We start from the raw sequence: 14119 nt of genomic DNA, 5'->3' as shown, positions 1-14119 counted from the left end.
AGGGTCAAATTTTTCTGACATACATAACATATCATAACACAAAGGTTTTCAGCTGGATGGGGGTGGGGCGACCCGCCAACATATTTCGGGAGGGTGGAGGGCGACCCCCGCCCCATTGTGCCACCGCCACTGAAAATGACAGAGGTAATATTTAGGTTTTATATTAAGGCCGAACCTTTTTTTATATAGCGAAATTGACACCGGATTTTAGCAAAACATTGCATTTTCAATTGATTGCACACATTATTTCAAATTCATTCGAGTTGGAATAAATAAATAATCTAAATATATTGTTACAACAGAAAGAAAAATATCTGATCAGTTAAAACTAAACAAGATGTCAAAGCTGAACCACATAAGCTGAAAGGGTATTGAAAAGAAACTTACACAACTCCCGCGAATAATAAAAACAAAGTTGAAATAATTAGACCCAAGCTTCCCCGACACTGCTAGAGGAGCGGTAAAACTGCCCGGGACGCCCAGGTGTGACGTCACATAGCGGAACGAAAGCAGGGCAGACGATGAGGTGCATGCCTGATTACCTTGAGACTGTAACTATGACTCGCTTGTGACGTACTGTACTTTGAGTAGTTGGCGCATGCATGTAAATCGGTCAATCCAACTGGGCATCGACCGAATGAGGTAGACTCATTACTTCAATATCTCACATTTTATATGATATAGGTCTGTACACGATTTATGTGTATATATGAATAAATCATTGAATATGTTACATTAAATATTGTTTTGTTCATTTTTCGACTCAAGTGAACGGTAAACAATGCACTGACTGGGTGAGACTGTATCACAAATACTTCAACAATGAAAATATGTCGACATTTTTCTAAAAGTTTCTTTTCAAGTGGTTGAAAATTTTAAATATATATTTTTTTAAATCTGATGAAAACTATAACGTTTGTCATGATTGGCAAACCATATTTACTTTATTTTTTGGGGAAATTTTGAGTTAATTTACCTCATCGTACATTGAGCCATCTCTCTCAAGGTTAGTACTGCAAGTTACAAACTTGCCTTGCGCATATTTTAAGTCATTACACTTTAATTTGAATTGACAGCAAGCCCAGGGCACCATAGCTTGTAGTGAATTTCCACAGACTGGAGATCGACTTTCAATCTATGGAAAATCCCTCTGTCAGCTTATTTGTATCGAATTCTCTCCTGGTGGGCTATATTTAGGTCAACTTTTGGTTTCTTACTTGTTGGTTGTATCCCTCTGAAAAACTATGCATTATTAACAGCATTGGCGAACGGTGCGTAACATAGAATGTATAACCACAGTAAACCCCATCGTGCACGCTTACTTACGCATGCAACACACACCGACCCGCGTGGCTACGGAGAATCATCGTTAGTACATGGAGGTAAATCTGTCTTTCATCTCTATGGTTTAATAGTACGATGTCAAAACATTTTCGTATCTTAGAGTGAACATCTGGTGTTTTATATTAGATAGAATATACAAAGAAATAATAAACTTAACAAGTATAATAGATAGGTAATTACTTTACTGACGCTTATAGTCATCTGTCATGAATTTGTTTTCGCGTATCTGTTGGTCGACTTAATTAGCTGATTATTAGCTGAATTGCTGTGTTATGTCTGTCATCGTGTAGGCCTATTTGAAGCTTTGGACGGAACTTGGCTCAGTGATTTGGAACTAATTATAAGATACCGTCGCTATTCTGACATCCGTAGTTATTAATGTAGTGAACGATTAATGAAAAGATATGACGTATTCAGTACTTAGTGTGATTGGCTTTATGATTGAAGGTTACGCCCTAGAGTCTTTTTACTGCTTTGTAATTGGTTAGAGTTGTGAAAATGAATAAAGAGAGTTTGAGTTGGTCTTGACGAACACAGCACGATAGACGCAGAGAGAGAGTGCAGTCCTGGGCAGTCGAGAGTCCAGTTTTGGGGCGAGCCTTGAGGCAGTCCAGTCTTGGGCGAGTCTTGGTTCAGCCTTGTGAGAGTCTTGGAGACTTTTCCCCAGGGCGCTGTGTCTTATAGAGTGCTCCACAGATCGACTAAGACGAGAGTTGAAACGTATTTCGTTGTGTGTGTGTCTTATTTGACTGTAAAGTATAAGTGACATTCCCGATCCCGTACCTCAAGGGGACGAGATATAGAGACGAGACGAGATTCCCCCCCTGACAAGTGTGGAGAACCCCGTGGAGAAGGATTTCCCCGTGATACATCTATGAACAAATGCTCAAAAGAAAACCATCGGTGGACAACCGGGCGACGACGTCGTCGTGTCCCGACAGATAACTTGATGGACTTGGGCGACCGGTAATTTTAAGTATTTTAAAGAAATATGGCAGTCGTCAACGCCGGCCTAGTTTAGTCTTTATAAACTATGAACTCACGTCAAATTAAAACCACTGATAACAATTGTGTATCAAGTTAGTCAAGCCTGCTCTTTGGCACTCGTCGTGTGAACACAGTATATATACACAGTTTTCTCATTTAAAAGTAGCAAGCAACTGTGTGTACTATGTATAATTCTCTGTTGATAAAAAACATAAATAAATAGAATCACCCAACAATGCACGAATAAACATTATATAATTCTTAATAGTGCAACAAGTGCCTGGGTGCTCAGAGACTTGTTAAATATATTCACAAGTAAATTGATATTTTAATCGCAACAATGTGTCAAAGGTTATTTTTAATGAGGCTTTTTAAATGGTTTCAATGGTGATTGTCACGTCGCTATGCGAAGGGTGAAGTTTCACGAACATTTAGTTAGTGCGCTGGAAAGTGTCGCGCGAGTAGTTTCCGCACTTAGTACTATAATACTACAGTATATATATATTCGGTCCTTACACATATAACAATTGTTATACGCGGTTGTACGACTAGGATTTGAAGATATGAATATAAAAATATATCTTATGAATAAATATACTTTGACATACACTGGCTACGGAAATGGAAACTCCATTTGAGGAAAAGTTAAACACCTTTAAGGTAATTAGGGTCGCAAGAATGCAAAAACAATGCGTATCTGTAAGATCTGTTTGCGCTTCTTGCTCTGCATCGGAGGCTGCGACTGTCAGTGCCAGATATGACTCGACAATAAATAAATTGGACACTGGACAGCAGCTGTAATAAATTAGAACTATCATGGAGAGAAAGCGGCGAGTCTGATTGGAGTCTTCATAGTTGAAATAAATGAATTCAAACAAAGCATTGCTAAAGCTGTAAACTGCTTATCTGCAGCTGGGCCTTGAACATTTTTTACTGTCTGCTGCTATCTTGAAAAAAAAATCACCCAGCATGCTCCTCGCACTGGAATACAGGTCAACAAGGTAAAAGTGAATGAACCGTGTACGACAAGAATAAAAGCATAGCCATATTTATAAGCCAATCATTACACAATTCAATTGATTGTATACCTAATTGAATATCACTTGTTGATAAAAATTGCCTTGCAAATAGAAAGTAGGGTAACAAACTGAAGTAACAGAGACTTGGCCAATCAGTGAAGGGTATTTCTGATCGCTACGCCTATGTTGATTTCGCGATACAAAAATTGGGAAGCCGGGGAGAGACTAAAATGATGACTATGTGTGGGATGCATCTTGAAAAAGATGTAATAAAACGTACGTACGATACTGTACGGTTTCATTGTTATAACCGTATTTATCGATATACGTGAACAGAATACTACATTTCTTATAATATTCTTTAAAAAAACTTAATGACAATGAATCAAGGCCACAGGCGGCGAAGAGCGACCGTGACATCCATAGATGTGAACAGAAATTGAGTAGAGAATCTGATTGTGTAATCGCAATAATTCAAATACGTAAACATTGTTTGGTCAACCGGAAACTGATGTAGTAACACAATATTAATGGAACTAGTGCGGGTCATTTGCACCATGATTAAACATGGAAATATGAACAATTAGAGCGCCGACACAGTTGTCGCACAACGTATGTTCTATACAGATAGATAGTTTCTCCGTGATTTGAGCGCACGTTATTGAGAGTATAGAAATAGTGTGACGTAATTGACTTCATTGTTATATATCTAGAACTCACCCGTCCGTAAAGTAAAATCCACACGGAAGTGCTTGAAATTGACACGGAACGCTTGTCTTATTTGCAACAATTGTAGCGCGTTACCAAACGCATAATATTATGAAGGCTTGAATACATCTCGTTAGCATTCGCGCTTGTATATCTAACTACATTATTGATACAAACATCAATTGATGTATATTAAGAAAATATGCACTCCGGCAGTATAGGACGGCGAGTCTACGGTAAACAGACATCGTCTTATTGTGTACATTCGTCATGTTATGCTGTGTAAATATTATAATGTTGTGTGTATTCGCTTTGTTATTATGTGCGACCATTCTGTTATCGTAGGTTAACATCTTGCTATAGTGAGAAAACATCCTGTTATTGTGTACATTCGTCATGTTATGCTGTGTAAATATTATGTTGCTGTGTGTATTTGCTGTGTTATTATGTGCGACCATTCTGTTATCGTAGGTTAACATCTTGCTATAGTGAGAAAACATCCTGTTATTGTGTACATTCGTCATGTTATGCTGTGTAAATATTATGTTGTTGTGTGTATTTGCTGTGTTATTATGTGCAACCATTCTGTTATCGTAGGTTAACATCTTGCTATAGTGAGAAAACATCATGTTATTGTGTACATTCGTCATGTTATGCTGTGTAAATATTATAATGTTGTGTGTATTTGCTGTGTTATTATGTGCAAAAATTCTGTTATCGTAGGTTAACATCTTTCTATGGTGAGCAAACATCCTGTTATTGTGTACATTCGTCATGTTATGCTGTGTAAATATTATGTTATTGTATGTATTCGCTTTGTTATTATGTGCAAAAATTCTGGTATCGTAGGTTAACATCTTTCTATGGTGAGCAAACATCGCGTTATTGTGTGCATTCGTCATGTTATGCTGTGTAAATATTATGTTATTGTGTGTATTCGCATTGTTATTATGTGTAACCAATTTTGTTGACGTAGTAAACCACTTTCTATTACGTGCAAACATTTTCCATTAATATTTTATTGTGTGCAAACAAAATGTCAGAGTACAGTTACAATCCTGGCATGCTAAAATTAAATTGTTTTATGATTTAGGCATACGTTAACTAACATATCACATGTCAGAATTTCGGTACTGCATCTGTACTAAGAAACAATGTACAACTGCATTGTAGACACATTAAAGAAATATAACGACGTGGGCACTAAACAAATTGTCTTCTTAAGAACGTGCCGATGAAATTAGTCACGTTTTTAGCATTAAAAATAATACCATAAATATATAACTGATCTTGAGTATTGTTAATCACCGGGACTATAGTATTATGTCCCACGTATTGCCCATCCATATGAAGACAATATCATCGCAGCTCGAGTATTGACTATGGATAATACATAAAATAAGCTTTTACTGTGCAAATGTCCAGCTATATGCGATAAGTAACTCTACGCTCTCATACCTTTGATTTGTCAACTAGTATACAACATCATAGTTTCACACAATAGTAGTATGAATACACAATATACCGGTAATATTAACAAGCGTTCCCAAAATTCGGTTAATGCCGGAACGAGGCTTATTCCAAGATGGCGTCTACAAATAAAGAAATAAAACTTAAATGGAGTTAAGTGTTATATCGCTCGTACGGACATGCATCATTATCCTTGTCAGAATTCCCACGGGTGACGCTTGTATTGAAACTTATCAAGAGTATCTTCACATTTCTATCAACAAGCATGGTTTCTAAAACTAAAACCATATCCGTGTCGCTTTTAGCAAATATGTGGTATACGGGCAGCTGACAGTGTATGGCACTACGTATAATTATATAATATACATTATCACCTGCGACAAATCAGCCTTTAAAGCATTTCACCACGATGTGTAGTTGCTAATATCACCTTTGTATTTTTATTCAATGCATTTTTATTCAATTATTTTCGCGAAACCTATGCGAGTGTATTGAATCACTGTCCCATCATAAGGTGTTTTGTATGTGAACAAAACATGTGTAAGTTATGTCACTGGGGTAACTCTTTCATGAAGAAAAACTCGATTTCATGTCTACAATTTAATCAAAACTATTTTTCACAAATACCTGAATATGCATAAACAATTTTCCTTCAAACATGACAGAAAGTTAAAACACAGGGAATGACACGTCAACCTGTTTCTCCTTTCCATTCAATAATAACGAATAGTGAAACATTGTTATTTTGACGTTGTTATTTTTTCGATTTAAAAAAAATCATGTTATCTTCTGTGGTACAGTAGGTTTCTATCTACAACATCAATGCAGATGAGGAGCCTCCATGGAAACGGTGTCAGGCAACATGTGTTCATCCGTTGCGCTGTTTTCGCATCGTATTTTTCCCGTTTTATAATATATGATCAATCTATTTAATCTATCGCGTGTCTGGTTTCTTTCGTATCAAAGTGAAAAAACGTGCGTCGCCATATATACATATTAGGGAAGATGTAGTTGCGGAGAAATGAATGAATAGACTTAGGAAATTATTTTGTGAGTCGTCGCAAATACATCAGCGGCGTGTCACTAATAATGCTGTCACACAACAATGAAACCTAAAACATAACCCTGCAGGGAAACACTGAATATTTTATAAAATTTAATACAGCTTTCCTTCATAACAAAACTGGATTGTAACCCCACACTTCCCATCGGTAGGTAAATTGTCAGTAGAAGCGGTTTGAATTCAGGCTAAACAAATTTATTATTTTCTCAAATCTATTCCTGCATGATTAAGAATCAGCTATTTGAATTCGAGGCCCTGTTCACGTTCTCAAAGTATGCACGAAGACAGTACAGCTGGAATCTCGACCGACGCGCGGCGTACTGTCTGAGTGTATACTTTGAGGTATTCTCGTAATAACCATTTTATCATACATCTTTCCCTTCCAAGGATAAATCATCAGAACCAGCTAAACAGAACAGAATCAGCGAACTTCTTTGTGTGTCCGGTCAAACCCAGATTGAATTGACTAATTTACAACGACCTTAGCAATAAATGAATTAAAGCGCGGTAGTCGTCACGCTACGCATGCGCGGGATATATGGGTCTCATATAAACAAAGATTGCGACTTTGACTATTGCGCAGATCAACGAGTAAAAACTGAGACGTTACCAAGCTTCAGTTAGGTATTTTTTAGGTGATTGGAAGGTATTGAAGGAGTCACCGGCGGTAATTAGTGCAAGTCGCGCCCAGGTCAAACCTCCTACTTTTGATTTCCATTAGAATAGCGCATTGGATTGTGGAAAAACCAATGTTCATCAACACACATGTCGGACATGCGCAGCGCGACGACCACCGCCCTTTAATGTAAGTAGAATACGATTTGTACAGCCCCAAGGACGGTACAGGCAAATTTTCTGAATGCAGTTAACTAACTGCCTGCAGACATAAACCAAACCTTACAAGATACATAAATATTTGATGTTATCAAATGTTGATCGATGGAAGTGTTATTATTCAGTAAAATCTATATACGTTCACTTCCCCCGCACTAAATATATAACAACATCTGTCCCACTTTAATTCACGCTGTTTTGTCGGATAAAATTGACTATTGCAATTTACTATTATACAGACCTCCAGCATAATCAATCGTCGTCATCGCATTCATAATACTTCAGCAAAGATCCTCACTCATTCAGGGAAACATAATCACATATAACCAGTTCTTCAAGGCCTACCAGTTCGATACAGAATTGACAAACAAATATCTAGCTGTGAACCTACAAAGTTCGTGCTCTCCGTTAAGCAAACAGGAACTTAATTACGTACGGTGGTCGTGCTTTTTCAAACTCTGCTCATCAACCCTGCAATTAACTTCTCATTAAAGTTAGACATTCGTTGATTCTGAACATCTTTTCAACGATCTTAAAAACTTGTAGGTTTTGTGAAACGTACAGTGTTGTGTAACTTTAGCGCCTTAACACCTTACAATTGTTGTCTTCGAAATAACATTCCCAATTTTCAAATCTTTGTTAATTCCAATAAACAATCTTTGTTTATTATTAATTTACAAATTGCTCATTTGAGAACTTCTTCATTTATCAGTTCATTTCATTTCTTTTTACTCTGAAATTATGGCAGTCACAATGTATTTCAAGGTATGAACTCCTAGAAAATTTTCTTTTTTTGGCTTTTTCTTATCAGGACTGTCTCGGCTAGAGACTGTTAAAATTACGTCTGTTAACAGTGAAACATACTCAAAAACGATTTTAAAATATAGAAAGCATGCACAAATATTATCTCTGTAGATGTAAGACTGTGCATAATTAGTAAACAAAATGTGAAATAAAAGTGGTGACGAATCACTATATTATGCATACTATGTATGACTTTTAACAAAACGATAGTAGGTTTAGATTTGGGACATTTACGGTCATTTTAATTATGAACATCAGCAAAATACTCTCTGAAAGAATGGTTATGAAAACTATCCATCATCTCCTCTTGTGTTTTCTAGTTTTGCCGGGAAGTTGAAATCTAAATAGCTCTCACAATTGTTGTTTATTTTATATGAAAGTTTCATACTATGTTCTCAGTTGTTTATTAACATATGGGCGTCTAGTCGTTCAGATTTAGCAGGACGTTCGAATGTCATTGAGAATGCAAAACTTTAAAAATAAACCCAGAACTAATAAAGTTTCAACTCACCGCCATTTCACACATTCGGACTTTAAAAACATGTAGGTGATAAATATATAATCCCACCATATTTTCTTCAAGGCTGACGTCGACAGAAACGTTATCGCGAGAGTTACATTAATCCTCACCTGCGGCTTGGATTGTTACACAGTTGCGCGAGTGTTAACTCGTGTTTTCCGTTCACCTAAGGGAAAATCTCGTGGGATTATACAAACAGAATACACCCAACACGTAACTCAATATACACTGTTTCCATTTTCGTTGCAATTTGGAAAATATGCGATAAATCACAATTCCAAGGCGGAATATATTTCCCCATCGACGCACCTACATCAGATACCAGTTTGCCCTTTAGAAATAAAATCAGTTGATAACTTGAACTGAATAAAAACTATTTTTATATCTCGTATGTCGTAGAGTATCAGCAGAATGATCTCCTAGTCGACGCACTGTAGAACTAATATATATTTTCCACATGTATTACATGAAATAAACAACAATAATGGTAAGACAGCTTATTACAAGTACATCTCCTTTGAGACCAATTATACGATAAGGGTCTGTGATTAAGGGACAAGTATTACACCTGGGTCAATTGCACGGAACGGAACCATATTTCTACGGGTCCCCTTACCCCAGTATGAACTAATAGCCCTCTCAAAGCCCTCGTCAGGCAGTAGTCGACATTTGTTGAAATGTGGATCTAGTCTCTTCGCTGGTCTGTAAAATGTGAAAATGTTTGTACATCCAAAGGATGGTAGGTTTTTCGTATCATGGGAACCCGTAGAACCGATACAATTCGAACTCGAAATTGACATTTTTAAGCTAGCAAAAAAATACAATAAAGTATATTTTGCAGATTATTATGAATAATGTATGCTTAGTCACTGACTAATAATCTTTTGATATAACATAATGTGTATCCATTAAAGTATGTTAGCACACAAAGAGCGTATACAATCTTAGATTTTTGTTTGAAAATAGATAATCTTGAATGAAATATAATTATTTTAAGTAACGCACATTCCTACTAAATCGAATGCATCTTTCCAAGACACGCACGTAATATATCTGTTTTTATACCGACTTACAATATTGTGCCATTACTGATCGCTTACAAACACGGCATATAAATCACAAAAAATAAATTAAGTAACCCTCAACATATTACACACATGTTTATACATTGTTCCACATGTCACACTATTCTATCGTAATTAGAATTATTTTTAGAAAATAAAATGCTCATTAGAAATAACCTTAGTTCCTGGAGTAGTTCTACTATCATGGCTTTATCATGTGCGGCTCAATGTTCGAATAAATAAATTATTACTTGGGACATTAGACTTTATGGTGCATCTTGTATTCAATCAGCAATTGATTGTGTATGGCGTCATTTCTACGTCACGTGTTTTCTATTGATTGGAGAGGCATATAATTGGTTTACCTTTATCACATGCATTTCGGAGTGAGGAAATATGCACGGATATATATATATATAAACCATGATAATTTTGAGGATTACGTCAGCAGACACTCGTAAATTTTGTCTAAAACATGCATCAAAGTAAAGGGCGTTAAATCTGAGATATACTCGTACTTTTTTGACTGACAGCTAAACTCCACAGGGTACATCAAATTGTGACTAGTCAGAAGCAGTCCCACTGTTTGAAGGAGACACATTGTCATTATTAATCAAATGTACGATTTGGCGATATCCGCGGGTGAGGACAAAGCATGTTTTGAAACAAGCCACCCGGATCTTTCTTACGTTTACCATTCGACGGCTACGGAATTGTGGGACGTTTTAGCAGTATTTGGCACATTAAATCTCTGAAGTTAATCCAACGATCAGAGACGTTACCTAGGAATAAATGAGCATTACAGTACAGTTCAGGTTGTAAAGATGTAAGGCGTTTTATACAACCGACGAATTGTTTCCAAAAACAGACCACAATTTTTCTGTCTATTCCTAACAATATTTCTACGAAATTTGTCGCAATTGACCAGCACGCGGACGAAGGCATATCGCTTTGTATTTTGCTAAATGACAGATCATTCGACATTCTGATACGGTTCCCTAGTGATGGTTTACCACCTAGAGTCTGTTATGTTCACCAGTGTTTATGTCACACAAAGTTGCTCAGTTTCTGTTATATAAGTATGTTGCTATTCCATATATTCATTTGAAGAAAACAATATTATTGTAGCGACCCCCCCCCCTATACGTCCAGACTACCTAGGTATGTCCTATACCATCTGACGTGAACCAATTAATTTTGCTTGATTGGTCTACACTAATTACTAGATTTCCACATCTTGGAATCGAGAGAATGCTAAAATAGTGGGAATAATCTTATTGCCCAATTCTATCACATCTGACATAGATGCATCTAAGTGGATTTCACTCAACCTGCGCTGATAATCATCACGTGATGGATCATTCACTAAAGACAATGAGCAAAAAACAGAACAACCAGTGTTCTATTTACTCTTTGCCACTTGTCGTCCTCGGTTCAAACACTGGGTTGCTTGGAATCATAAGAGGAAACAATTCATGCAGTGTTTGAGCCCAATCTGTTCTCCGATTTTAGGTACAACCACACCATTCTTCGAAATGTTTACCCTTTTCATTCAGGCTCCCATACTTAGTAACATATATAGCTGGGTTACACGGTATATCATATCAACGACCGAATTCACGTTGCCTGTCAGCTACAGAATTATTACCTTGCACTAGTTTTCCTGTTGGACACCGTTACAGTTATAATCTTTCTCGGTTTGACATCGCCAAACTGTATTGCCTCATTATGTTCTATACTCTTCAGATCTTTTAGATTGTCGAACATTTCAGTGCCCATGAGATGTGTGATTTTAATCATCGCAAATACAATACTGCGACATATATTAACCAGCTCTGGACACAGTAAGAGCTCCCCCTATTTCACATTCTGACTTGACTTGAAAAGATGCAGTTCTATATGCATCTTGTTTTGCATTATACTGTCGTAAAACATTGTCACAATAAATCATCGACTTGATAGTTGACAATCACGTCGGTACATTTATGCATGATACAAAGCTGATCTAAACATAACACTGTAAGTCATTTTGTCTTACCTAATAATAAAATAACACAAGCACTAGCTCACGAAGCATGCGCTGTGTACGAAGACTTTCAGAATATAACACAAACTGGAAAGCTTTGTATGCTTCAAAACACTGAAGACTATGTCATCCAATGCCATACTGTCACTCGAATACGATATGTATGGCGATAAGGACAATGTGGGACACTCTACAGATGTATGACGTAAATTATAAACCCACACAAGTTTTTCATTAAAACGCACCGTTTAAATTGTAAGCACACTGTTGTATTTAAAAAACATGTGTATTATATAATGAAATACCTGTATTTACTATCAAAACACTAGTGTTTTAGCATTTTCAGAAAAGTGTAGTTGAGAGATATTAAACACATTGTAAACACACATAAATACACATTTTTACAATAAAACACTAGGTGTTTTACAGCGACATAAATGTATCATTGAAGTGTTTATTGATAGCACATTTATGAACTAATGCATCCAACTTTATGCAAGAAGTATTAAAAAATGTGAGTGAAAAGTCTGGGGACTCGTGAGTAAACATTATGGTATATATGTCAACTAGACAATCACAGAAAGTGATTTAATATTCAACGCATAATGAGATATGCCACGACATTACCCCCAGAAAATAATGTTATGTCAAGCACCAACCTATATGGGCTTACCAACCTAAGTACAACTAGAAATAGAGACACGTGGTGAATTAAGTACCTAGGGGATTGTATTAATCTGTATTTGGTGAACGTTAGTTGTAGTTCTATATACATCTGAACATTCTGACAAGTGATTTAAACCTGTGATTTTTCTCGAAAAACGTTCAATTTGAAACACTTCAGAAAGCAAAATCACCAACGATGCTTCAACCCGAAACACCAGACTATGAATGTTTCGCAAAGTGTTAATGTACAAGACACATTTGTGTTTCAACCTAAAACACTCGATTATATAGGGGACACCTTTGTATGCCGTCTACTGTATGCATCTACAATGTGCACAGTACTTATTATCGACTGTATTCAGCATATTTATTGAAAAAAAAATGCTCATACACGTCACATTGTCAGCAAGTCATACTGTGCATGTAGCGATAAATTTACCGATTTTAGTATTTTGCGAGTGTGCATACCATGTACCTGTCACAAGTTTAATAACCAATGGAATTTAACATGCACGATATTGTTATCAATGTTCGAGTTAGTAAGCTAGATGACTCTGCGCTAAACAGGCATTAATTCATTGTGATTTGATCATAAGATTCAATTTCTTTACAGTTCTATTGGCGAAGCCTCTTTTTTGAATATGATGATTACCACGCATCTGTGCGAATTTGCGTCTAATTTAAACGAGCTCCTCTAAGCTTCTAATGTTACATAATCATGACAATTTTATTTAACAATTTAATTATTACAATAAATACAATATGAAAACAAATATTGAACAATAAATTAGTTTGCCACTTCTAATATTTTGAGATACCTTTCGTAAACGACGGTAAACATTAATATATGTTGCGTGTTCAAGTAACTGGTAACTTGTGTCGTGCGCACGCTCATTCATGATTGAATTATACTATCGGGAGTGTGTTGACAGATGGCATATTAAAGAAACAATAACAACCTGAACCGAATGACGTCTGTTTTTTGATTTTTTGAGAAAAGAAAGGAACCGGAAGTTATTTTAATCAAATCTGAAGGTATGAGGATATTGTTACTTCTTTACGACGCGTGTGGAAAGTGTAATTGATAGAGCCAGCGTCGTCAGTTGTGTACTACATTGATATTTGCAGCTGTCCCATTTATTTCTTCTGGTTCCGGATAACTGATTAAACTCAAGTTCATGAATTTGCAGGATACTGCTAATATTCTGAATTAATTTTGTCATGTTAATATTGATTATTGTTAGTTCAGTGCCCTCATCTTCTATGCGAGAAGAACTTCGGTTTAACGTGTAAATTGATTTTCAAAATACCACACTATCCTTTTTAAGGGTGATTTTATAAGTGATGAAAATAAGCAATCAAGCCATTTGACGGAAAGAAAAGTTGAAGATGAATAGAATAAAATAGATGTAGTGCATAGATTCAGAGTCGAGTGTGAATGGGATTGCAATATGAAATTAATGATTTTTTTATGTCCCACTATTTTCCCCAGGAACTTGATGTGCCCGGAGGAAGTGCATCTGAGAAAGCAATGCCACATGGGAAAAGATTGGGTCTTATTCACGCTATTGATAATATTTTTACAACAACTATAAATTTCTGTTTTTTTTTAAA

The sequence above is a fragment of the Saccoglossus kowalevskii genome, chromosome 22 (genome assembly GCF_978046115.1).
Source record: "Saccoglossus kowalevskii chromosome 22, keSacKowa6.1, whole genome shotgun sequence".
Lineage (NCBI taxonomy): Eukaryota > Metazoa > Hemichordata > Enteropneusta > Harrimaniidae > Saccoglossus > Saccoglossus kowalevskii.
The sequence above is the reverse complement of the archived record's forward strand: the minus strand, read 5'-3'. Positions refer to the sequence as shown.